Source organism: Orbicella faveolata, unplaced genomic scaffold (genome assembly GCF_042242905.1).
Source record: "Orbicella faveolata isolate gen_17 unplaced genomic scaffold, um_ofav_v1 contig_46, whole genome shotgun sequence".
Classification (NCBI taxonomy): domain Eukaryota; kingdom Metazoa; phylum Cnidaria; class Anthozoa; order Scleractinia; family Merulinidae; genus Orbicella; species Orbicella faveolata.
Genome location: NW_028301576.1, coordinates 21,104,696 through 21,130,217, shown reverse-complemented (window position 1 = coordinate 21,130,217; position 25,522 = coordinate 21,104,696). Strand labels below are relative to the sequence as shown.

General features: G+C 38.4%; 3 long non-coding RNA genes and 1 pseudogene across 7 annotated transcripts; 2 read left to right on the top strand and 2 right to left on the bottom strand.

The window, feature by feature from the left end:
- Positions 1–30: 30 nt before the first annotated feature.
- On the bottom strand, positions 31–8,552 carry LOC149098840 (uncharacterized). Of its 5 annotated transcripts, XR_016203486.1 has the most exons (6): positions 7,995–8,510; positions 3,828–5,126; positions 1,924–2,040; positions 1,553–1,586; positions 1,233–1,359; positions 31–409 (listed from the first exon to the last, which is right to left on the bottom strand). It is a non-coding gene; the product is annotated as an uncharacterized LOC149098840 (long non-coding RNA). The 5 variants fall into 5 exon arrangements; XR_016203488.1 differs by having other exon boundaries at positions 1,924–5,126; positions 7,647–8,552; XR_016203490.1 differs by having other exon boundaries at positions 1,236–1,359; positions 1,924–5,126; positions 7,647–8,552.
- A 1,497-nt stretch (positions 8,553–10,049) lies between these two features.
- LOC149098837 (uncharacterized) lies at positions 10,050–25,293 on the bottom strand. Its single transcript, XR_016203485.1, has 4 exons — positions 25,279–25,293; positions 22,404–22,525; positions 10,829–11,014; positions 10,050–10,543 (listed from the first exon to the last, which is right to left on the bottom strand). It is a non-coding gene; the product is annotated as an uncharacterized LOC149098837 (long non-coding RNA).
- Positions 14,734–15,093, top strand: LOC149098839 (uncharacterized). Its single transcript, XR_016203502.1, has 2 exons — positions 14,734–14,961; positions 15,055–15,093. It is a non-coding gene; the product is annotated as an uncharacterized LOC149098839 (long non-coding RNA).
- On the top strand, positions 15,132–18,235 carry LOC149098838 (uncharacterized; annotated as a pseudogene).
- Positions 25,294–25,522: the final 229 nt, after the last annotated feature.

Below are 25,522 nucleotides of genomic sequence, written 5' to 3'. Positions count from 1 at the left end.
ATGTAATCCCAACAACAGGCTGCTTGCAAGTTACAGAATTTTAACAAATTTATTGAAACCATATTACTAATTAACACTCTACATTCTGTCGGAAATGGCTTTGGCCAACACTTGGAGACAATAAAAGGTCATCTAAACTCTGCCAAAGGTCTTTTCGTGTGTTATTGCAGTGTCCATGTTAAACGTAAAATCACTGTATGTGGTCATGTGAGCCACCGGTAACTGTACCCAAAGGACACAAGTAGAAACCGTTGGAAAACAAATTGGTGGTCAGTGCTGCAATGAATGAATTTTAGTGTTATGCCAAAACTGTTCCTCTCCAAGGGTAAAATTGGCCTCGTGGTTTTTCCAGTAAGAAACTGGAAAATATCTTTCACACTCACAGGGCTGTCGGTAGACTCATTGTCCCCTGTACAATAAGACAAAATATAAAAAGCTATCAGTACTAGTTTATACTGACAATTAGCAACAAATCTATCAGTACTGGTTTATGATAGGTCTCTTTTCACTCTCTAGATTATGAGTGAAACACAAAATGAGATATACTAACTCCAGGAAAGAGAAGTTACCCCCCTATAAATATTGCAGGTGTGGTTGTTGAAAATTTTAAAAACACCCCTAAAACAACAAGAACAACAACAGCAACTTCATTTCACCTCAAAGGTACCAGACTCTCATTTAGTGGGTGTTGCCTCCTAAGAGGTACAAATTAAAAAAAACACTGGCATTACTGTTTAAAAGGGAATAATTCAGAAACAAAAGCTATTTGCAAAACAAAAAACGTTTACAGTTACTTTCATTTTTTACATCCATAAACTTAAAGGCCCCTAAAAGGTACCAGGACAGCTCTAGCAGCAGTCATTTAGGGTTGAAGAACCCTCAGTGGTAACAATCCGCATAAAATTGGTACCCATGAGATCCCTGGCCTTTTTGGGGGGAGTATTAGCTGTTAGCTCTTAGAGAATGATGGCCACGTCCTGGCAGCATGTCCCCATATATGGTATTTTCTTAAAAAAAAAATTGATAACATTTATCACCTTCTCCAAAAGTGAACTTTTATAGGAAACCCTGACTCACTTTGGCATCCTAAAGATTTGGAGATAGTCTAAGCACCACTCTTGGAAGAATTGCTGTTCAGATTAAAATCGCTATTACATGTAAGGAATATACACTCATTTTGACAATTGCAATTTTTGCATTAACTGGCCGATTTGAGATAATAAGGTACTCACTACCGTCTTCTGTTTCTTCAACATATCGATTGAAATGAGCCGTTACAGCTGTTTCTTGTACTTTCTTTGTGGACCCTGACTGCGAGTATTCAGCATTTAATGCGTTTATCAAGTATGTAGATGTGACCTGCATTCAAACCAAAAATTTAATCACAATGGTGTTCTGAAGTGTTATAACCCTAAAAACAAATTCTCTCTGTTACATATGCAAAGTCAACCATGACATGCAATATCACTGTTAAATTCGAAGTGAACAAATGCGGAAAAGTTTCTGATCCCTAGGTAGTTTCTTTAAAAACTGTTAGATAATCAGTACTTACATCTATTTCACATTTCAGATTCCAGGGTGTTTTCCTGAAGTTATAGAAACAAAGGTAGAGGTTAGGGAGAACAGTGCAAAACTGAACCACTCTCAGCTGTTTCCATTCCTGTTTGACAATCTCCCAAACTAACTACATGTCTTTCCTTGATCTTTTAAACACACAGAGAAAATGTTCTGTTTATTTGTAATTGTTTAATCCATGAAAAAGCTGCAACATTTCAATGGAGTTACAGAGAATCGCTGCCCTTAGCCAAAGTAGTCCACAATAGCTGACAAAGGACATGGATGTAGCATTTCAAATGAAGTAATTACATGCAAAAAGGCAACAGTTAAATACATCTTGGGATACTGTAAATGCTTGTTCCTTACAATACTGTCCTTTTTCTCCCAAGAAATTTTGGATGTAAAGCCAGTATTCATTAAAACATCCATATCTGCATCATCTTGGAAAATGACTTGTATTTCTTCATGGCAGTTCACTTCTCACTGGAAAAGTTGAAAATTTACAGAGTATGTAAATAACATGTAATTAACATGTAAATAATCAAAAAGAGACTGTAAAGATTAATTTACATGATTTTTCCCCTTTTACATGTTTTGGAGGTTTCATGTAAAAAACATGTAAATATTTCAAGTGAAACATGTAAATGATGAAGAAAACACTGTAAATGTTTCAAAGCAAAGGGCTAAGATCATGTAAATAACATGTAAACTGTTCCTGCAAATACTGTAAATAGCCTGTAAATTTCTCGTGATTCAACCTGGAAACCTGTAAATAACATGTAAATTTAATACAGGGAGGCTGTCATAATACTGTAAATAACATGTAAATAAAAAGGGGAGGCTGTAAACAACATGTAAATAAAAAAAATGGAGGCTGTAAATAACATGGAAAATGAAAACAGGAGCCTGTAAATAACGTGTAAATCAAAAAAGGGAGCCTGTAAATAACGTGTAAATCGAAAAAGGGAGTCTGTAAATAACATGGAAATCAAAAAAGGAACCCATAAAAAACATGTAAATCGAAAAAGGGAACCTGTAAATAACATGTAACTCGTAAAAGGGAGCCTGTAAATAACATGTAAATGGAAAAAAGGAGCCTGTAAATAACATGGAAATCGAAAAAGGGAGCCTGTAAATAACATGTAAATCGAAAAAGGGAGCCTGTAAATAACATGTAAATCGAAAAAGGGAGCCTGTAAATAACATGTAAATGCAAAAAGAGAGCCTGTAAATAACATGGAAATTGAAAAAGTGAGCCTGTAAATAATGTGTAAATCGAAAAAGGGAGCCTGTAAATAGCATGTAAACGGAAAAAGAGAGCCTGTAAATAACATGGAAATCGAAAAAGGGAACCTGCAAATAACATGGAAATTGAAAAGGGGAGCCTGTAAATAACCTGTAAATTGAAAAAGAGAGCCTGCAAAGAACATGTAAATCGAAAAAGGGAGCCTGTAAATAACCTGTAAATTGAAAAAGTGAGCCTGTAAATAACATGTAAATCAAAAAAGGGAGCCTGGAAATAACCTGGAAATGTAAAAAGGGAGCCTGTAAATAACATGTAAATCGAAAAAGGGAGGGAGAAACCCTGTGCGATTAATAACTTGTAAATAATAACTTGAAGAAAAATGCATGGAATGTACTGTTTTATTGTAATCAAATCTGTGGACCTTAATAATAATAGTAGAAAACATGCAAATTTGTACAGAATCAGAAATTTATTGCAATCAGAACAAACTCAGTAAAATTCAAATAGTTTTTATATGCCATGAATAAGGTTTACAATGTACTCATTGCAACAAATAAAACATGTTTTCTTTTCTTTCTATCTATAACAAGACGACTTAAATGTAATTTTGTGCATGGCCAAAATATTTTAAAATACCATGACTGAGCTCCTTTAACCGAATTCAAGCACTTTTCAAGAAGACTACTAAAATTCAAGACCTTTTCAAGATTGTGCAAAACCATGTCATATTCAACTCTATTTAATTCATAAATAATAAAATGATTAAGAACTATACTGTTGTCAGTTACAACTAATGAAAATTTTGCAATTTAGGCATATTACTAAATTAAATTCTTTGCAAATGGATACCTGTCTTAAATATATACTAAATTCACAAAGTCAAATGTAACATAATGATAATACCTTTGTCATAAAATGAATGAATAAACTGTTTTTTTTTTCTTACTAAGTAATTAATGCAGGATTAAATTAGCCTTAATAATTATTATGAAAAATGTGGGAGGCATGATGGCCTCGTAGTTACATGTAGTGCGCTCAACTCCTGATCGAGCGGTCCGGGTTCAAGCCCTAGGCAGGTACATTCTGTTGTGTTGTTGGGCAACACACTTTACTCTCAGTGCCTCTCCACCCAGGTGAATAAGTGGGTACCAGCGAGTTTAATGGTGGGGTAACCCTGCAATGGACTGGCATCTCATCCAGGGGGAGTAGAAATAGTCCTAGTCGCTTCCTGCTACAGAAAGCAGGATAAGCTCCAGTCTGTTGGGCCATGTGACTCATATGCAGTCTTTACCTTTACCTTATTATGAAAATTACTGCAATGTAAGTGTGAAATATTGATCAACTTTTTTCATAGAGTGAATTGTTCTTTTGAAATAACAGAAAATAGGGAGAAAAAACATTTACCACAAGATAGAGATTGACATTTTAAATTCATCATAAAAACATTCATGCCAAAGGAATACTACATTGCATAACATAAAACAAGGCTTCTGACATCTTTTAGGCTATGTTTACAAAGTCACAGTTTCCTTCTTTTTCCAAAACTGTATGGAATCCAAACAGGACAAACATTTTGGACCCCTGACAAAACATTCACTGTAAACAATATTCAAAATTTTACTTTTCCTTTTTGTGATAAAAAAAAAACTGTACTGTAAAAAAAAAAATTCATAAGGACCTGTTGAAATTGAAAGGCCTATCTAGTACCATAGTTCCCATAACACATCATAAGTTAATAAATTATTGTTCTGGTACTACATGTATGTAAACATAGCCTTCGCTTTTTATGATGAAATCTTATAGCTGCTGTATTGAACAATAAGTATCAACCTAGCAATCTAAGATATTCAAATTTAATGCTAATTCACTAACACAGGTACAGTGTAGGTGATACTTCAAAGCATTAAAAATAATGTTTAAAGTGGTTGAATTTATGCCAGAAAGTGTTGAAGATCACCATGTTAGACTGTAATGCACCAGGGGCCCATTTCTCGAAGGTCCCAAAAAGTTTTCGCACCCAGAAAGCCATACCAAAATCTGAAATCTTATGCTTACAGAGCTGTTTTATTCGCTTATTCTCAATATGAACAGAGGTTTCCTTCACACAAGAAGTTTCAGGCATACACAGCTCTTAGTCTTTAGACACAGCTCAATTAAAGATGGATTTGTGGGCCCGAAAAGTTTCCAGGGCCTTCAAGAAATGGACCTTGGACCCCTTATAGAGTCATAGGTACGGTAGACTTCTCAGTGGCTGATTTTTTCCTGATCAAGCATCAATGCCAAGGAGTATGCATGTATTGACCACTCTCAATTTTACTTCATCCTACAAGTAACATAAAACATTTCGTTAAATAAGATAAGTTCTGGCTGAGTATGAATCAGCAAATTCTATGTATGATATCAATCAGTGAATTTTACACTGGAGTTATTATTTTGTTTCTTATCATTCCAATTTATACTGTGACATTTGAAATCGGACTGTAGCCGGTCATGTTGACCGGCCAAAGTAATTTTAGCTCGGTCATGTCTCTTTTCTGACTGGTCAAGATATTTACGAAAAAATCAAGTACACATAATGTGAGCCAAATTAAACCCACAAATATAGTTTGTTTGTTCCAGTCACTGCTAGACCGTTTAAAGATTGGCTTAATATTTTTCTGAACAGATTTAACCCCAGTCACTCGAATGGCATTCCTATCGATCTTGAATGCATGACAAACAGCAAGTGAATGGTCTTTAGCCGTTCAAACAGATACATGTATGCATTGGTGTGTGTTTTCGTTAGAGGTCATAATAAAAAAGAGATAAAAACTCTCAGATTTACAGTTGGGGATTTGATTGTTTATTCAAGAATGAACAACGTGACCGTCTCAACATGACATGACTGGTCAACATGACCGGCGAGTGAAGTTTTTGGCCGGTCAAGTCACCATTCTGGCCAGACATTGCCCGTTGACCGGCCATTGTTTTGAGCCCTGAATATTCATCAATCAAACAGATCTTACATCTACATCTGTAGCTACTGTGTGACAAAAAATTTGCATCTCTGATTGGAAGGCACTGAATGTCAGAGGATGTAGAAGAACTAAACTCAAAATCTGTGGCAGTAACTATTCAATGTTCACTATCTCCTACATTGTAATATTCATGCACAATAAATCAAACTCCTATCAAACAATGTTTAAATAATAAGTCGAGTTATTTGCAGGCACAATTTGATTGTTTCTTACATACACTTATGCTCTATTGGTGGACAAAGGTACAGATGATGTCATAAAAGTTTGTTTTTGTTTCTTTGTTATGTATTACAAAGCAGACAGATTCTATGTTGTCGTGCATCTGTTCAGTAATAGATCACAGAAGACATCAAAATGTGGTAAAAACATCAGTGACACATGCCTGAAAAATTCACAAATTCTGTGACACACTCTGGTAATGGCTTATGTGACTATTTTTTGTTTTTACCACATTTTGATGTTATCTGTGATCTACTCAAGGCAAGAAAAAACCCAGGTCTGATTTCCTCAGCCAAGTAAATTTTGCTCTTGGGCAAGCGAAAATAGAAGTTCAGTGGCCCAGTGGGCAAGTGGAATTACAATGTAGCGTCAGTAGCCTTGTGAGTCTGACTAAAAATGCCAGCTTGATAAATGATAATTTCCAGTCATTCCATTTCAAAACTTAAGACCTAAAGATTAGTTAATTATTAGGTTGAAAGCAAGAAATAGTTTGGAGTCCGAGTGTACTTCATTCGCATTTGTCCTCTGATTTCCTTACTGGCCACCACACTGGCAGCTAATATTTAAGTGGGGCAAGTGAAAACTGAAATTGACTGGCCCACTGGGCAAGTGACTTACAATTTTTTTCCTGCCCTGCTACAGATGCATGAACAGATGCATGACACATGAAACCTACATGTATTTGGTAAGAGCCCAATTTCATACAAGTAAAATGTACAGCTGTGACAGGGCTCTAAAGTGCTGTCTGGTCATCCCAGGGTAAGGCAATCGATTGAAATAGATCCATAAATTGATATAAATCAATAAATTGAAATTAATGTAAGTGTTATCAGTGCTATTGATCAATGAAATGAAATTTATACTCACATGCTAGAAAAGTTTTAAGTTATCAGTTTGACTTTACCAAATCTATCAGTCATTAGAGAATCAATTGAAAGTTGGTCTCTCTTTGTTAGTTCACCTAAACTGTAGAAAAATTGTGTCCCTCAACACAATGTTTGATTGTAACTTTTTTATGTAGATTTCAAAGGCACTACCAAAAACCCCCAAAACATGGTCCCTGATACATGTATGCCAGCAAAATATTCTGTTTACGAGATACAATGTTATGTTTTTATGCAATTGTATTCATGATTTCATATTTCACTTTAAATCTTTTGTTCATTTCTTTCTTATTAAATGTTGCTTAAAAGATAAGCTAGTATCAGCAAAATTGATAATGGTTATTGAAAATTTGATCACAATCGATGACTCATGACGAATCCTTTTATTGATTTCTGATATCATTGACTAATTTCTATTGATTGTTATGAAATAATCGATTGACTATACTGTGTCGTCCAAGACAAGTAGATATTCCTGCCTGGGCAAGTTACTCTTCCTTTTTTTCAAGTCCTGTGTAGTTTTCACAACAGTTTGAGGTACATGTATACCTCTTTATAAAGTATCATAGTGTTTTTTTTTGTGAAAGAAAATACCACAACATTTAACTTACTACAGTATCAGCACCAGTGGGTGTAATGTCCATGTACAGTTGTGTATAACAGCATATTGTAACTTGCATGTAGGTACAACTGTAGACACTTGAGTAACTTCAGAATACTTACTCTAGCATAAGAGAAATTTCTCTGCTGAAGATGGCACATTACATTTTAGCTTACTAGCATTCACATCAGAGGGCAACATAACCTTACAAGAGCATGCATCAGAAAGAATCATGAGGTGCATATAAGCCAATAACAAATGTCGCATGCTCATGCTCAGTTATCGAGAACAGATAATAACAGATAATAAAGCTCTTTATGCACGGCAGGTAAACATCAACAAAGTCGATTCCACAAGCAATGTAACTTCTCCTTGATAATGGCACATTCACAACCAAAGGCAAAACGAAATGTATACGTATCTTGACGTTACTTTACTCTGCTCGTTCAATTTATGCAAAACTTGCTTACCTGTCGTTTTTGTTGCCTGTAATCGCTATCTTCAACTTCTGGGTAACGGTAAACTTTGCCTTGAAACCGTGCACGGTGACGAAGCGAAGGTAGAGTGGATTTTGGCCCGCTAAAAGAGAGCTCGAGTTCGATGTAAGTTCCAACGAACTGCCAAACATGGCGGGAGAACCGAGAGAACCTGGTACCTAACATGAAGACCGCTGATTCCCGCCTGTTGGAGATCGGGCACTCACAAAGCTGGTATGCTCTTATAAAGGGACTGGGATAACAGTGATGGCAATGAAAGCACAAAACGGTAGAAATCACCAAAAAAAAAAACAAAAAAACAAAAAAACAAAGAAACAGTGAACATGCAAGGGCAGACTTAGTTGTATTAATCTTACTTGTAGAATGTTCATGTTTCGGAATATTTAACGCTCTAAATCGATGATATTTCGTTCATTCTCAGCGGTTCAGGGGCACAACTGTGACCTCGAACTTTCGCGATATGAGAAGTTTAATGTTTGTTGTTTTCGGATTGTTAAAAATGTCATTTTGGGTACCGAAAAAAAGTCAACTATCATTTTCGGAAAGGCGATAAGACCTAACGTTTTCGGGAAATGGACAAAAAAGCCCTAATAAGTTCGAGAATACTCAAGCTCCTCTAGAATAACCGAACAGATAAATTTTTTTTTGCGCAACCTAAAATTAACCTACAGAGCTTTGAAAGTACACCAGATAACCTAAAACAGCGTTGAAAAGCATTCGAGAGGGAGCGGTCGTTGGGTGTCCCTTATGGTTCCCTGCCTAACCTAACTCCGCGTCAGTTCAAATTCGGTCACCAGGGCTCTTTCCGTCTTGAACTCACACAACACGTGACGCTTTCATGGTCCTTCATGAATAAATACGTACGTCCGAGAATTAATTTTTCTCTTTTCTAGAGACGTAAGCTTGGGACGCCTGCATGTGCAGTAACAATTCTAGTTTTATTTTGTCGTTGTGGATGCGCGGAAAGTTCACAAGAAGACAGCTTAATTAGTGCGGTGTCGCACCCGTGCAACTTCTAGATTTTCCATTTACATGGTTTTTACATGTTTCTTACAGGCTCCCTTTCTTTCATTTACATTGTTTTTACATGTTTCTTACAGGCCCCCTTTTTTCATTTACATGCTTTTTACATGTTTCTTACAGGCCCCCTTTTTTCATTTACATGCTTTTTACATGTTTCTTACAGGCCCCCTTTTTTCATTTACATGCTTTTTACATGTTTCTTACAGCCCCCCTTTTTTCATTTACATGCTTTTTACATGTTTCTTACAGGCCCCCTTTTTTCATTTACATGCTTTTTACATGTTTCTTACAGCCCCCCTTTTTTAATTTACATGCTTTTTACATGTTTCTTACAGCCCCCCTTTTTTCATTTACATGGTTTTTACATGTTTCTTACAGGCCCCCTTTTTTCATTTACATGGTTTTTACAGGGTTACAAACATAACATTTCCAGACTTTTTACAGCATTCGCTTGAATTATTTACACGTTCCTCACATGGTTTAGCAAAGCAATTTACATGTTTTTTACAAAGGCAGATACTGTAAAAGTGCGTAAAATATTTTACAGGTTTTTACATGTTCTTCAAATGATCATTGTCGACAAAGACAATGTAAATCACTATTTACAGAACATTTACACGCTGTACTAAAAGCTGTAAATTTCCTGTAATTTTATTTTACAAAACCCTAACATGTAAATTGTAATTTACAAAGAATGTAAATCAAGATTTACATACTGTAAATTAAAATTGACATGTCCATGTAAATTTTCAACTTTTCCAGTGTCTTTAACCTGGTGACATATCATTGTCAGAGGTGGTTTAATACCTAAGACTTATTACGTGTATAAATTATAACTTACTTCTATGATCTCTCTCTGCAGTTTGTTAGCATTTTAAAATAAAGAATAAAATGGCCTTTTTTCTGATGTAAACGAACATTCTGTAGAGAGAGTTTTGGGAGAATTTTAAAATACTGCCATCAATTTTTGCTTTGTTTTTGCCAACTACCTTTGTACAGTGTATGAACTTTGGAAAGTCGTGCTAAATATATGCGGGTTTTGTATTACTCTAATCTGTTAAATTTAAATCACAGAAATAAAATGAGGATGATATACAAGACATTTTCAATGAATATACAGCACAAAAGTAATCCATGTAAGAAAGTGAGAATGTTGTGCAAATCAGTAGCAAAACGAGCTGAGATATACAAATGTAAAGCTTTATGTCAAGCCATTGTACAAGGGAATATTATTACCCTTTTCACTCAAGTCCTGACATCTGGATTAACAATATCATCATCTGCTAGTGATATGTCTGTGATTTCTGGAGCACACAGATAGTTGTAAACCCAGTTAGCTAAGAAGGCAGGTGGTGGACCCTCCTGGAGAACTGACATTGCCATGACTTGTCCAATGGCTTTGAAAGAGCCATTACCCACAGCCTCAACATGGGGTCCAGGTGACAGACCGCTGTGTTCTGTGCCCTCAAATAAGTTGGTCTGGACAGCTGCAACAAATGCTGTAGAAAATAATATTTAAAGAAAAAGTCTTCAAATGTATGCTAATCAAACAGACTTAGTTACAAGACACATCTTACTTCTATGTATGTTCTCGATATTTATGGAGGAAAATAAATTATTTTGTCCAGCTCAATTAAAGCTCAACAAAGGGACATATTTATCTCCATTAAATAACTGAGTTACAGCCATCCACACAGTGAAAAAAATTCCTGAGGTTTCCCTGCATTCTAATAATTATTTTGGCAAAAACAGATTACTGAAATTAATATCACTGTCTAAATTACCAGATAAAAACTCCTTCTGCAGTCCCCCAGTGTCTATCCCAGACTCTCCAAAGAACTGTACTTTCAACACATCCTCTAAACTTGATGATGATGCCATCCCACAAAAGATCTTGTCTGTTAACTTTTACATCGATTCGTTCCTGTTGTTTAACTTTTCTGTAGAGGATGCTTAAGATATCATCAAGGCTGTGGAAAAATAATTTTATTTTTTGAGACCAAATTAGGTTAATGTACTCAGTAATCACTAAAAAGCTAATCGGGTTGAGTAAAGGATACTAATTTTGACATATAGGAGGCTAAGGAGAAAAAAGCACTTAATTAGTCAATAAAAAAAGAACAAGAAAAATAAGCAAACAAGCAAGTAAAGAAAAAAAAAAAAAAAACTGGCAATATGCTTAGCCGAAAAGAAAAAAAATGAAACAGACTTTGAGTGAGATGTGATAAGTATTTTACAGGTTATTTGTGATGGACTTTTTCCATCCCAGTAATGGTTCCCAGAGCAAAAAGAAAAGTAAACCAGCACTTGACAAGAAAGTATTATTGAATGCTTCAAAATTTATAACAACATTGTTGAGAACCAAGTTTAAAGTCAGATGGATTTAATGGATTCTCACAATTGAAATTAAAGGAAAACCTGTTGTAGCTTCTATGAAGAAGCACGGATGCAAAACATCCACTTTTCAATTCATGCCTAAACCACACAGTGAATATGAGCAAGTGATAGGAGTAGAGTTTTGTAACACTACTGATCAAAATGTTGTTCAAGTCCTGAAGTTCAAGAGGAAAGTACATTCTGGCATGAAACAAACACATTTAAAAGAAAGACATCCATCCATAATTCTAAAAATGCAATAATTAATTTATGTTTGAGCTGAAAATAACTGTTCTCACCTTTCTCACAAGTTAGTTGGTGTATCAACTCCCCTCCCTCTCCCCCCTTTGGACTACATACCTAACATATAGATTTAGCCAAGCCTAAAAGCGGAGCTCGTCAGTTATTTTTTGGAATGTTGTTACTGATGAAAATAATCCAACATGTACATGTATGCGAAGTAAACTGCGAGCGATTTTATAGTTTCAGCTCGAACTAGGATTACATCAGCAGATCGAGGTGTAAGATGGTGTGATGATGAAAACAGAGCCATGATTTCAAGCATTTCAGGGGAGCCACCAAAAATGTTGATCACATAACAGAACTGTCTTCTGTGCTTTTTGGTGGCATTTCCTGTTCTTTCTTATTGAGAAAGACAAGACATTGTTATTACATGTAATCATTATATTCTTTCTTAGTTAACAATTGGGACTTCCGCACAAAAGAAGTTTACACATTTTTTTTGTTGTGGGGTATGACTGAAATGCAGTGGTTACAATATACTCAGTCCCCAAATTTCTACCAAATGAAATCTCACAAAAATACCAAGGTAGTATACACATGTAAAAAGTTAAAAAGTTTTGTTTTCTAACTTGATCCCCAAAGATAGTTAGCTATCCTCATTTCTGTATGGAGTCTCCTCTTGCTGAAAGGGTTTGCACCATCTCTCAAAGTATAAGTATAAGCAAAATCACTCTGGCATGAACAATAAATATGATGTTTTGTTGCTGATCATGAATACTTGCATAGGCTTCTGATAACAATTTTATTATTCAATTCCAATGTGATTTGTTCTTTTTCTCAACTGAGATTGTGGACTACAGGAGCTGTTATTGGGTTCCATTAATTAATTTTGCTCTGATTAAATTATACCAAGAATTGTAAGCTATAAGTAAGTTATATTATGTACCTGTATTTTGTCTGCAATGCACAACTAAACGCACTCAAAGATTATGAGGCATAGGTACATTTGTCAGAAAAAGCCAGCATATCAAAGATATGTTTTGATTGACACATCAATTATAGATAATTTACAGCAAAATGGATAAACAATACATCAATATCCTGCATGCACCAAAGCTGGACATGGGTTTATAAGGCAATCATTTAAACAACAGATTAAAATGATTTATAAATTAGAGAACACTATTTGTACAACACTAGGGAACAAATCAACCTTATTTGACGTTGCGAATGGCAAGGCTGTCGGTAGAATGTCACAAATTTCTCAAATCTTTCTTTCTACAAAAATACTAATCCTGCAACTTTGCTTAAGACCCAGTTCTCCGTTTCGTGTTGGCAAAATATTAATTTATGCCATGCCCAATGCAGGTTATCACAAAATTGATTTAAGAGCAAACATAAACCAAGCACAATAAATACCATTTTTAAGCCAAAAAAGCAATTATTTAAATAAACCATGACATGATGAGTAAATTATCTCTAGGAAAAACTGATTAATTTAACAGACACTTTAAATAATTCGTTAATACATGTATCATAGGTGTTTCTCAATAATGTAATACAGTTTATCTGTCACAATGTTGCAGTTACAGCATTATGATATTACTACACACAGTATGGGTTGCAGAACTCAACTTCTAAGTCAGTTTGTTCATTGAACTAATTGAGTGTAGAAATTATTATGGCATCAAGTTGTCTGTAAATATAGAGAAACCAAACAAAGCATTACAATCTTAAGTAATAAATTATTGCACTCTTTCACATGTATGTACAATGTATGTTCCATTAATATTGGGGATCTCTCAGAAGCTGCATCTATGATGATTTAATTTGCTCCCAGTGCATTTTTTTATGGAACTTTTCACACATTAATTTCTCTGTCATGACAGTGGTCTCTGTGTTCTACAACAATTAGTACACAAGACAAATACACTCAGTAACTAAGATATTGTTTACAATAAAATTAATCCCTATGAGCAATCATAAGGACCTTGAATTTATATTTCTTTAGAAATATCTCACCTCGCCAAGGTTGCTTTAAATATCTTTGATATTTTAATCCAGGCTGCCCATGTGTACACTGTTCATATATTGACTGACAGGAACAGGGATGTAATCATACTGTATTAATAGCTGCTACTTGAACACCACTGAACATACAAAGACATATCAATTATAATTTATAACCAACAGATGACATTCCTTTAATTGATATATAGTGTACTCCATTGCTAGTTGTTTACTGAGTGTCTACAGTAGTGAGTCAAATGCTAGGCAGATGGTACCAAAACTTTCCTCAGTAGCAGGCTCTGCCCTGAGATGCAAAGCAAACATATATAACTGTTATGAAGTTGCTTTTGAGCGCACATGCAATTTGCTTTAAACAAGAAACTGGAACATTGCAGTACAACAATGTGCACAGTCTCAATCAAAGGACCATCCAGGCTGAAAATCAGACTTTGTCAGGATAAATACTGATGTTCTTGCTGACTTAATCTGAGTGTGCAGTTCCAGAAGATATTCACATCCAACACCCATTCATGGCCAGTCATTAAAAATTCCAAAGTAACAGGAGGAGGGAGCTCTTAAAGAAAAAAACCTCCACGTGGGGTATGAATCTTTTCTTGAAGAAAACAATGTCTGAGAAATCATTAATTACAAAATATGCTTTAAGAAATACATGAATCTTAAGTACCTTAGGTAAGGCCAACTTTCAGAAAGTTTTGTAATCTAGACTGGCTGGCCAGTTCATACATTTGACAAGTTGACACCGGGCATGTTTGTAAATTTGTGCGCTTCAACATCACAATACAATGTACATGTAGCAGTGTTGGTCAACTGAAAACAGCATAATTTGGTTAATTAATTTACACTGTACATTATTTGGTTAAATATTGGTGTATATCATTGCACACCATCAGATGACTATTAAAATTAATTTACAGAACATATTGGCAGCTAAATCATAACAAGTGAAAAATCGAGCATGAGCCATTTATGTACATGTACATGTAACAGCCCTCACCCCAGAACTGTCATAGATATAATATATTTTCAAACTCGCTGTAACGACTTGGTCTTGTTTTAGGAATGATTCGAATAGAGACATTTAAGAAGTGGACATTTCAGTGTTTCATTTATGACGCGTGCCGCTGATCATGCATTCTGCAGTCGCGGTAAATATCAAGTTTCAAAAGCACATGGTCTGCTTTTGAGTTCGTTTTAGTGTGTTCGAAGTTCATTGTTAGTGTCGAGCAGGATTTCATTTCTTATTAGCGGAACAAGGCACGAAAAACTTGTAAGTATCGATCGGTTTTCATTTAGCTTTCTTATCCTTTGTGATTCAGTTGTTATTTGGGTTTACTTAGCGGATTTACGCATTTGATTTCAGTGAATCGTTGTTCATGTAATAAAAGACGTTTGCAGTTCAGCGCATCTCTAGTTTTACTTGTTGCCGCTCTCCTGTAGTGAACATTGGGTTCCTACATTATTCAAAGTTTTTCTATGGCGTCGCAAGATCACGAGATGCCAGATGGAGCGAAAGGTACGTCGCTCCGACAAGTTCAAGAGGAAATATCGTCGAGCGAAGATCCTCGCGTGGAAACAACAGCTAATTATGTTCCACCATCCGAAACTGCGGGTTTAGAAAGTAATCTTACCTCGAGGCAGAGGGTTCCGTCGAAAGTTATGGATTCGGAGGAAGTTCGAATCGAAAGAGCTATTGATTTAAAGGCAAAAAGAGCGGGACATTTGGGGTACGTGAGAAGAAGGTTGAAATTTGTACAAGGACTTCTGTCTGAACATGCGAGCGAACACGAAGTGATGAAAGGTGTCGAAGATTACGAGCGTGCATTCCACAAGTTTGTAGACTCCCACGAAGATAATGAAGATAATGAACGAATGAGAACTATGGCGAACGAAAGTTACGAGAATGAAAAAGAGTGCAAATTCCGCCTCGAGGTAGAGCTCAGCGCGTGGAAATATAAGGCTAAAAACGACACGAAAGGAAGGTCCAAGTCTGATCGCAAATCACATCGGTCGAGTAAAACCGGGAAGAGTTCCCGTACCAGTTCGAGTAGCGTAAGAGAGAAGCGAAGATTGCTTGAAGAAGCACGGCTGAAGGTGGAAGCACTTGAACAAAGGCAGAGCCTGGAGCGTCGCTTGGAAGAGGAAGAAGCTGAGTTTCAGAAGAGAGAGCTTGAAATCGCTAAGGAAAGGGAACGAAACAAGGCTGAGATGGCAAGGAAAATTGAAAGGATGCAGGTGGAAATGGAACTAAAGAAGGCTACTGTGGACCTCGAGATTGAGAAAGAGGAATTGCAGACCGAGCGCTCGGACGACGAAACTGTAAGTGAGATAATTCCACCATTAAATCCAGAGTTGATCCCTCACACACCACTAAGGCCTTTCAGTTTACCACAAGACACACACCTTATCCCGCAACCCCCATCTGATGTACAAGCAACCAGAACTAAGGCTTTGGAAGTTGAGCATGAGGTGTCGTCGGTATCGACGTTTTCTCAGAGTGACATGGATCCCCCATACGTACCACTTCCCAACCCTGCTTCTCAGCCGAAAGAGACCAGGCAAAAGTCTTCAGTAAGAGTAGATGTAGATGAATTCAAACCGTTTGTGACCAAGGATGAGAAGAGTTCGCCCAGCGATAAATTTAAAAGTGAGCTTCAAACCCCTCAGCCAAGTCACACTCAGCTTGAGCAAGTGTTGTTACAAACACTTCAGCACCTTACACAGCAACCAGCCAGCCAAGTGCCACACTCCCCTCAGTAGAACTTGCAGATAAAGCGCCATGGCAAGCAATCGCAGAGGCACTTAAACAAGGTCCCACTCTACCGAAAATTGAGTTGATGAAGTTTGGGGGAGACCCTTCCGAGTATGGAGAATTTGTTGCCAATTTCTGCGACCACATTGAGAGTCAGGTGCCCGATGATTCGCAAAGATTGACCCGTCTACTCGCGCAGTGTGTTGGAAAGGCGCGAGAGGCTATAAAAAGCTGCGTCAACCTTCCTACTGGTCAGAGGTATGGTGAAGCGTGGAAAACTCTGTCAAAGAATTTTGGACAGCCTCACATGGTGGCTGATGCACACATGAAAAGGTTAAGAGAATACAACCTTAGAAGAGTTGATGCCGCAAGTCTGATGGATTTTGCGAGAAAACTTGAAGATACCAAACGAGTGTTAACGAGTATGGGACCACTTTACGTAAGCCGCCTCGACAATGAAGATACGATTCTTATGCTGATGAAAAAGTTACCTGATGAGGGCTTGAAGCGGAAATGGACAGACGTTGCTGGAGACCTAATTTGTTCTAAGGGACAAGTTTACTTTTCTGATTTTGTGAATTTCATACAGAAACGAGCAGATCGCTTAAACAACCGTTTTGGCCAGGAACTGAAGTCGTCACTGCCTCAGCATGAAAAGGAAAGAAGACATGGAAACAAAGACAAACAAGATCTGCCATTTAAGGCTACAACCCTAGCTACCCAGAGCAGAGGAAACAGAGGGTCTGCTGGTACTGGCTTAGCCACCTTGAAGTGTTATCAATGTTCCGGACCGCATGCAATTTGGCAGTGTGAGACCTTTAAGAATGCATCTTACGAAGATCGGTCGCGAACTGTACGACAGAAGAAGCTGTGTGGAAGTTGCCTTTCGTATGGACACTTCTCAAGATCTTGTTCGAAGGGATTTTCTTGTCGGAAATCGGGTTGTGGAAAGAAGCACCATTTCCTTCTTCACCCGCCAGACCGCGAAGAGACTGACGACCGTGTAGTAGAACAAGAAAGTGCAAATCAGCAACCAGTCATTCGTGGCCAAAGTTCAGTTGGTAGAACAGCTGCGACACTCACTGAATCCAACCATCCCCCGGTTATCGAATCCAGTACCTTTGCCGTATCCAGAGATTCTGCTCCAAGGGAAGCCTCAACCAGCAGTCGACCGAGGGTCTGCTTCAAGGTCGTCCCAGTAAGAGTCAGTGGGCCAGGTGGGAACAAGCAGCTAACAACATACGCCTTCCTAGACAGCGGATCAGACACTACACTCTGCTTAGAAAGTCTTGTAGAAGAATTAAGCCTTGGACGTGAGCCTACTGATTTTACCCTTTCAACAGTCAATTATGAAGGGAAGGAACGTGGTCACCAAGCCCGCTTGGATATAGAAGCACTTGACGGGAAAACGAAGTTCACACTTGATCGGGTTCTGACAATGGAGAGCCTACCCATTGGAGAGAGACATTTCGCCAACAATAGAGAATTGACAAAATGGTCACACCTTGATGGCGTCAGTCTTCCCGAAATAGAAGGGCATCGAGTCTCCATCCTTATTGGCAGCGACCGACCGGATATTATCGATGATAATTCTGAAATCAGAAGAGGAGCTCGGGGCCAGCCCTATGCCGTAAATACTCCCTTAGGTTGGACGGTGTATGGCCCAATGGGTGAACCCAACAGCAATGGCATCCATGTCAATTTCGTAAGGAGTGATCATGAAGAGATGTTAAGTCAGCAATTGGAACGTTTTGTACAATACCGAGTTCAAAGATACCCTTGTGGATGTTGAAGAGAGTTTGTCGTTGGAAGACCAAAGAGCGAAGCAGATTATGGATCAATCAGCGGTCCTTGTTAATGGACATTATCAGCTCAAGCTGCCATTCCGGCATAGTCCTCCCTGCTTACCTGATAGTCTACCAGTGGCAAAGAAGAGATTGTATTGGCTGAAAAAGAGAATGGAAAGAGACCCTGAGTTCCACAAGCAATATGCAAGCGTTATCCAGAAATACCAAGAAGAAGGATCTTCACGTCAAGTCCCTGATGAAGAAATTTCTTCCCTCAAACCCATTTGGTACCTACCGCATCACGCTGTTTGGCACCCGAGAAAACCTGAAGAGCCGAGAGTGGTATTCGATTGTGCCTGCAAGTCCAGCGGTGTCTCGTTGAACAATCAGTTGTTGCAGGGACCAGAGAACACAAGCTCACTTATAGGAGTCATTCTGCGATTCAGAGTTAACAGTGTAGCCGTGGCAGCTGACATTAAGCGGATGTTCCATCAGGTGTTTGTGTCTCCTGAAGACCGGGGCGCTCTTTGCTATCTGTGGTGGCCGGATGGAGATTTGACGAAGGACCCGAAAACCTTTCAGATGCTAGTCCATATCTTTGGGGCTACCTCATCACCCAGCATTTGTGGTTACGCATTACGGCGAAAAGCTGCCGATTACAGCGAAGGTTTCTCCTCTCAGACCATTGACGCAGTCATGAGAGACTTTTATGTCGATGACCTGCTCAAGTCCTTCGAAACGACCGGCCAGGCAGTGGAAACTACAAAGGAGCTACAGGAACTGCTAGCGAAAGGAGGATTCCAGCTGACCAAAGTTATGTCCAATGAGCGCGAAGTCCTAAATGCATTCCCACCTGAACATCGAGCACCAGCTGTCAAGGACTTAGATATCAATCTCAACAGTCTACCCATGGACCGAGCCCTAGGAATCCATTGGGACATGGAGGCAGACACCTTCAACCTAGTTGTTAGTGATAAATCCCATCCAGGGACCCGGAAAGGCGTCCTGTCGTCGATTGCAACAATTTATGATCCCCTTGGTTTGGTTGGTCCCCTAATCCTGCTTGGAAGAGAGATCAACCAAGAGCTCTGCAGATTAAAGTATGACTGGAATGACAGGCTCCCTGATGAACTAGCAGTGAAGTGGAGAGATTGGAAGGAAGGACTCGCAAGCCTCACCGGTTACAGTATCCCTCGATCCTTTACTCCGCGAGACTTTGGAGAAGTAGAAAGAGCTGAACTCCATCACTTCGCAGACGCTTCTGAAGGACATGGATATGGGACAGTAACTTACCTGCGTTTCGTTAACAATGAAGGGAGCATCCACAACAGTTTCCTCATGGGCAAGTCGCGAGTGAGGCCTCTAAGGAGTGGTATCAGCGTGCCTAAGATGGAGTTGACCGCTGCCACCTTGTTGATCAAGATGGACAAGCTCATTATGCGAGAATTGGAAGGTCGCATCAAGATCCACAGCGTCACCTTCTGGACCGATTCAATGATTGTCCTAAGGTACATATTCAATGAGACGAAAAGATTTGTCACCTTCGTCGCCAATCGTGTTGCTGTCATCAGAGAAGGATCAAGGCCCTCACAATGGCGTCACGTTAGGTCAGAAGCTATCCGGCTGATTTGGCCTCGAGAGGAATAAAGGCCTCCGAAACCAAGAAGTTAGAAGTGTGGAAACATGGCCCAGATTTTCTGTGGAAAGATCAAAAGGAGTGGCCGCAGCAACCCGCTGATCTCCATCAAGAACTATCAGACCAAGATGAGGGAGTCAAGAAAGAGAAGATCACCGTTAATGCATGTGCCGAGAAAGAGGACTTCTGGGGCACTTTATTTGAAAGATTCTCAACATGGGAGAAGTTAAGAAGAGTGGTGGCTTGGATCATTCGAGGAGCCCGTAAGCTGTTGCAGTTGCGAACGAAGCCAGTGGCAGCCACTGTTTCGCTTGTGAACCCAGAGGAGAAGGTTCCCCACCTCCTATTGTTAGATGTAGAAAAGGCAGAGAGAATTATCGTAAGGAACGTCCAGATTCAGACCTTTCCTGAAGAGTTGTCCAACCCAAATCCGTGCAAAGGTCCTCTCGCCAAGTTGAAACCATTCGTGAATCAAGGAGTCTTGCGAGTTGGAGGAAGACTAGACCGTGCAGACCTCAGCTATGATGTAAAACACCCAATGATATTACCTGGGAAGCACCGTGTAACAGAGATGATCATCCTCCATTACCACCATGCTAATGGTCATGTAGGTCCACACCAAGTACTAGCGGAGATAAGACAGCGTTTCTGGATTGTGAGTGGTGTTTCGTCCATCCGACGTGTCCTGCGGCAATGCCATGAATGTAAGCGCCAGAATGCTACAGTGGGAGAGCAGATTACAGCACCACTCCCAGTGGTGAGAGTTTCTTCAGACAGCTACCAGTTAATCTACCCGTTTGCTGCTGTTGGAATAGATTATTTTGGACCACTCTACGTCCATGCAGGACCACTTACCAGATCTGTGAGAAAGAATCCCAAACTCCACAAGCGCTATGGTTGCATCTTTACCTGCCTTAGGTATAGAGCCGTCCACATCGAGCTTGCGAATGATTTAACGACGGACAGCTTCATTCAAGCAGTAACAAGATTTGTCGGGAGACGAGGTCCACCCAGGGTTATTTACAGTGACAATGGCACAAACTTCAGGGGAGCAGAAACCGATGTTTTGAATGCGTTGAAGACCTGGGACCAAGAAAGAGTAGGACGTGAGCTGCTTCAGGAGAATATACAGTGGTATTTCAATCCCCCGGCGGCAAGCCACCAAGGAGGTGTTTGGGAGCGGCTCATTCGCTCCGTTCGAAGGATTCTCCACGCCATGATTGGTGAGCACCTTGTCAATGAGCAGACCCTAACGACATTCCTGACAGAAGTCGAGAAGATCCTGAATAGTCGACCGATCACTCGTGTGTCTAGCGACCCCGACGATTTAGAGGCCTTGACCCCTAACCACATACTGCTGTTGCGCCCGAATCCGTGTTCAGCTCCTCGTAAATTGGAATACTCCGACAAGTTTCAAGCAAGATGGAAACATGTGCACATTTTGGCGAATGAGTTTTGGGCCCGCTGGGTTAAAGAATATCTTCCCTTGTTGCAGGAACGTCAAAAGTGGCTGAAGCAGAGGCGAAACTTCAAGGTCGGAGACTTGGTCATCATGAAGGATGCAAACCTCTCCCGAGGACAGTGGCCCAAAGCGCTAGTTCAAGAGACCTTCCCAGATTCTGATGGTGTGGTGCGACAAGTTCTGGTGAAAAGTGCAAGAGGTGTCTTCAGGAGAGATATCCGCAAACTCTGCCTTCTGGAAGAGGAGCTATTGAAGTCCATTGAGGAGTCCATGGAGAAGAAAAAAAACCTGAACTTGTGCGATTAGTTATTGAACTGTCGATTGACCTTTTTCTTAAGATCCAGGAATTTGGAATCAATGACATTCTTTCTGTTATCAAACGAGTCAAATACCTAAAGACTACGAGAGTCTTTGGGGGGGAGCATGTAACGACTTGGTCTTGTTTTAGGAATGATTCGAATAGAGACATTTAAGAAGTGGACATTTCAGTGTTTCATTTATGACGCGTGCCGCTGATCATGCATTCTGCAGTCGCGGTAAATATCAAGTTTCAAAAGCACATGGTCTGCTTTTGAGTTCGTTTTAGTGTGTTCGAAGTTCATTGTTAGTGTCGAGCAGGATTTCATTTCTTATTAGCGGAACAAGGCACGAAAAACTTGTAAGTATCGATCGGTTTTCATTTAGCTTTCTTATCCTTTGTGATTCAGTTGTTATTTTGGTTTACTTAGCGGATTTACGCATTTGATTTCAGTGAATCGTTGTTCATGTAATAAAAGACGTTTGCAGTTCAGCGCATCTCTAGTTTTACTTGTTGCCGCTTTCCTGTAGTGAACATTGGGTTCCTACACTCGCTGAAATTTCAGATTATTTAATATTAACATGCACATACATCTTTAACACTGTGTTTGCTTTACATTCACATTACACACAACCGGTATCCACCATAGGCAGACTTTTAAGTTTGCCTTTGAAAATAAATTGCGTCAACTAATGCATCTTTCATTACGTATTCTTGTGACAAAATGACACAAAATCCAAGTACAAGAAGTCATAAGCATAAAACTAACTTAATTACCTGGTAATGCTTACAGCACCTCTTACTGTCTGCATATGCCGTCCATAAATTGGTACAGCCTGGAGAATACTCATTATTTTTCTGATCACATCTTTTAAAATGTCACTGTTATATAATTTGTCCTGAAAAGGCAAATGCATGAAATGTTATGCCTTTGGCACTCACCACATACCTTTATATGATGTACAATGTACACCAAGTCATGATCGACATTCACAATTCTTTTTACTTTCATTGTAACTTTTTTTTGTAACTTTTTGCAGTGTCATTTTCCCTCACTTGAAGAGAGGACTTCCACATTAGGTGGTAATTCTCTATGAATTCACAGGGAGTGATAACAGTTAAATGGTGACTTAACTTTAGCAAAGGAGGCATTCAAATGTCAGATTTTAATGTTAAGTTCATAACTTTATATTTCTCTGTGTGTGTGTGTATATATATATATATATATATATATATATATATATATATATATATATATATATATATATATATATATATATAACGACACAATGATTGCACCTGTAGAATGCAAGTGTGCTGGTGGAAGAGACATTCTGAACTTCCTGAACTTTTTCCCCTTACCTGTAATAGGATGACTAATATGAATTACAATTCACAACCAATACCACCATCAGGTTATACTGTATACACATGTACATGTACATTTTGTTGTCTTCTGTTACCATAAAAAAAAAAAATAATAATAAACCTTTAAAACCCTCCATAAAGTTCACACTCATTATAACACTGCTACATGTAGTGCTATTTAACTGGAAATCATTTTAACTGAAACTGTTGAAACAGCTCTGTCAAAATTGTTTCTAGCAGTTATTAGGCAGGATAACAGAATATACAATCATGTAGTACAAAGTAAAGGCCACCCAAAGAACACCCATGTTAGTTATTAATTTTGTTAGGATTTGGTGAGCTTCTGTGTCAGGTATGGTGAAAAATAATGGACTCTAGGTTGCAAAAATGAAGGTTCCTGAGACATTTTGACAGGGCTGAGAGGAATTAATATACATGTATTTACAAAAGAAGGAGAAGTTCTTGCCCTGTCCAGTTCTCAGTCATAAAAATATCTTTTACATACATTTGTTATATATGGCTTGCATTTTGAGCCAATGTAATGAACACTCTGATTGTCTAGTGCATTATTTCCATTTACATGGTACATGTATATGTCGGTAAAATCGTAAAACATCACGTGTGACAAAAATAAAAATAAAATGTCCAATTTATAATAATTTAAAAATACTTAACACTAAAATGAATCTAATTCTTTACTTGAAAATTATTCTCCCATAATGCCCATGGGCCAATTACCGGCCTGCTAAAAGGTCCTAAAACAAAACAAAAGGAAATTAAGGAAATCACTGCTTTTTTCCTGAAAATTGTAGCAACTGAAAACGATGATTGAACACTCTGAGAGTGCATTCTATTACCCTGACGAGATAAAATTTTATGAGAATAGAGAATTCACAAAGTTTTACGAAACGAATTGGTACTGGACAGGACAAAGGAAACAGTCAGGAAGAAACTGAAACTTTCTTTGATGAGCAAAAAAGTAAAGCACAACAAAGAAAACAGTCAGTGACATTTGGTTAATAAGTTAGTCAATCAAAAAATTAGTGTGAAGAAGAGAGCAGAGAGAGTGCGGAGCGAGGAATGCACTCTCACCAACTAAATTTTGAATGTATATATGTAAAAGTTATTTTTATTACCGAGAAATGGTCAGGGCACTGGTTAGGACTTCTACGACCTACACTGTAAATGTTTTCTAAGTATGTAAATGCCATTTCACTGTTCATTACCGAGTAAAGCTCTAAGCATTTTTTTTTTTTTTAATTAGTACTATCTCACTTTTATGGAATATTTCCATAAGTGTAAACAACACACTGGGGAATAACATTTCATTAGGAAAATAGGGGCCATGTACCCCCAACCAAAAGCAGTGGCATTAATAAAATGAAATAGCAAATCAAAATCGAAGTAGAGCTTTATTTGCCGACAGGGTTTACATGCATAATCGTCTACTCGACATTTCGACTACAAGCATTTCACCAAACCGAACTAACTGGACAACAACAAAATAAAACGAGGAAATCTACATTATAAACACAATATGCATATCATTACATCTGAGTATCAAACAGCAAATCCCTTCTCAATGAAGATTGACCGAATGAAAGAAAAGATGAAAAAAAATTCGTTTAAGCTTGCAGTGTTAGAGTGTAACAATTTATTTTCACGCTGAAGCATAGATTTGAATATCACAGTGTGTATTTTTGCCGACGGCTTAATTTACCTTTGCAGTCATTTTATCGGCGGTAGCTTTACCAGTCTTCAACCAAATTAACCTGGAAATTCCCCCTAAGCATTTGCCAAACCGAATAAATTGAACTAACAAAACGAGGAAATACTTTGTAATCACAAGATGTAAATATTTACATAGGAACGTCAAAAGTAAATTTAGCACATCCTGTTCGCTTCGGCTTAAAATGGTTTGTTGACCTATCTTGGTTTAACAAATTTTTGTAGTCTAGGAAGCGGTAATGTGCCAACGAACACAGAGAAAACCTCAAAACTCGCCCGGCAGTGTTTACAAATACATTTTTTTTTTTTTTTAACGTGACGACGAAACTCGAGACAAAACTTGATTTGTTTACAACAAGCAACTTACAACAACCTCCACAAAGCCACTCACGTGTTATTGTTATGAGCGAAATTAAACCTATGTAATTTGTAAAATGCCCCACAGCATGGCTTCAAATAAGGAAGACTTTAAAAAGGATTTCTATTGAAAATAACCTTACCTCGCCGAGGCAACTTCATAATTTCCATAGCAAACGCCACAACAAACGTCACTTACCTCAAGTTGGCAATTCGATCACTTCGGCCAGTGTACAATGTAAATCTTCCAGGCAGGAACTTGCAGCAAAAGCAGATAGTACGCAGCTCTTACAAGGTCTCTCCTGATTGGCTCGATCAAACAATGGGAAACAATAGGGTACTTAAAATTCAAAATGGCGGACGATAATCGCGAAGCGCGAAAGTGAACAGAATGAGTTGTTTTGGAACCGTATGCTTTCCTCTTCAGTTTTTAAAAGCCTGGC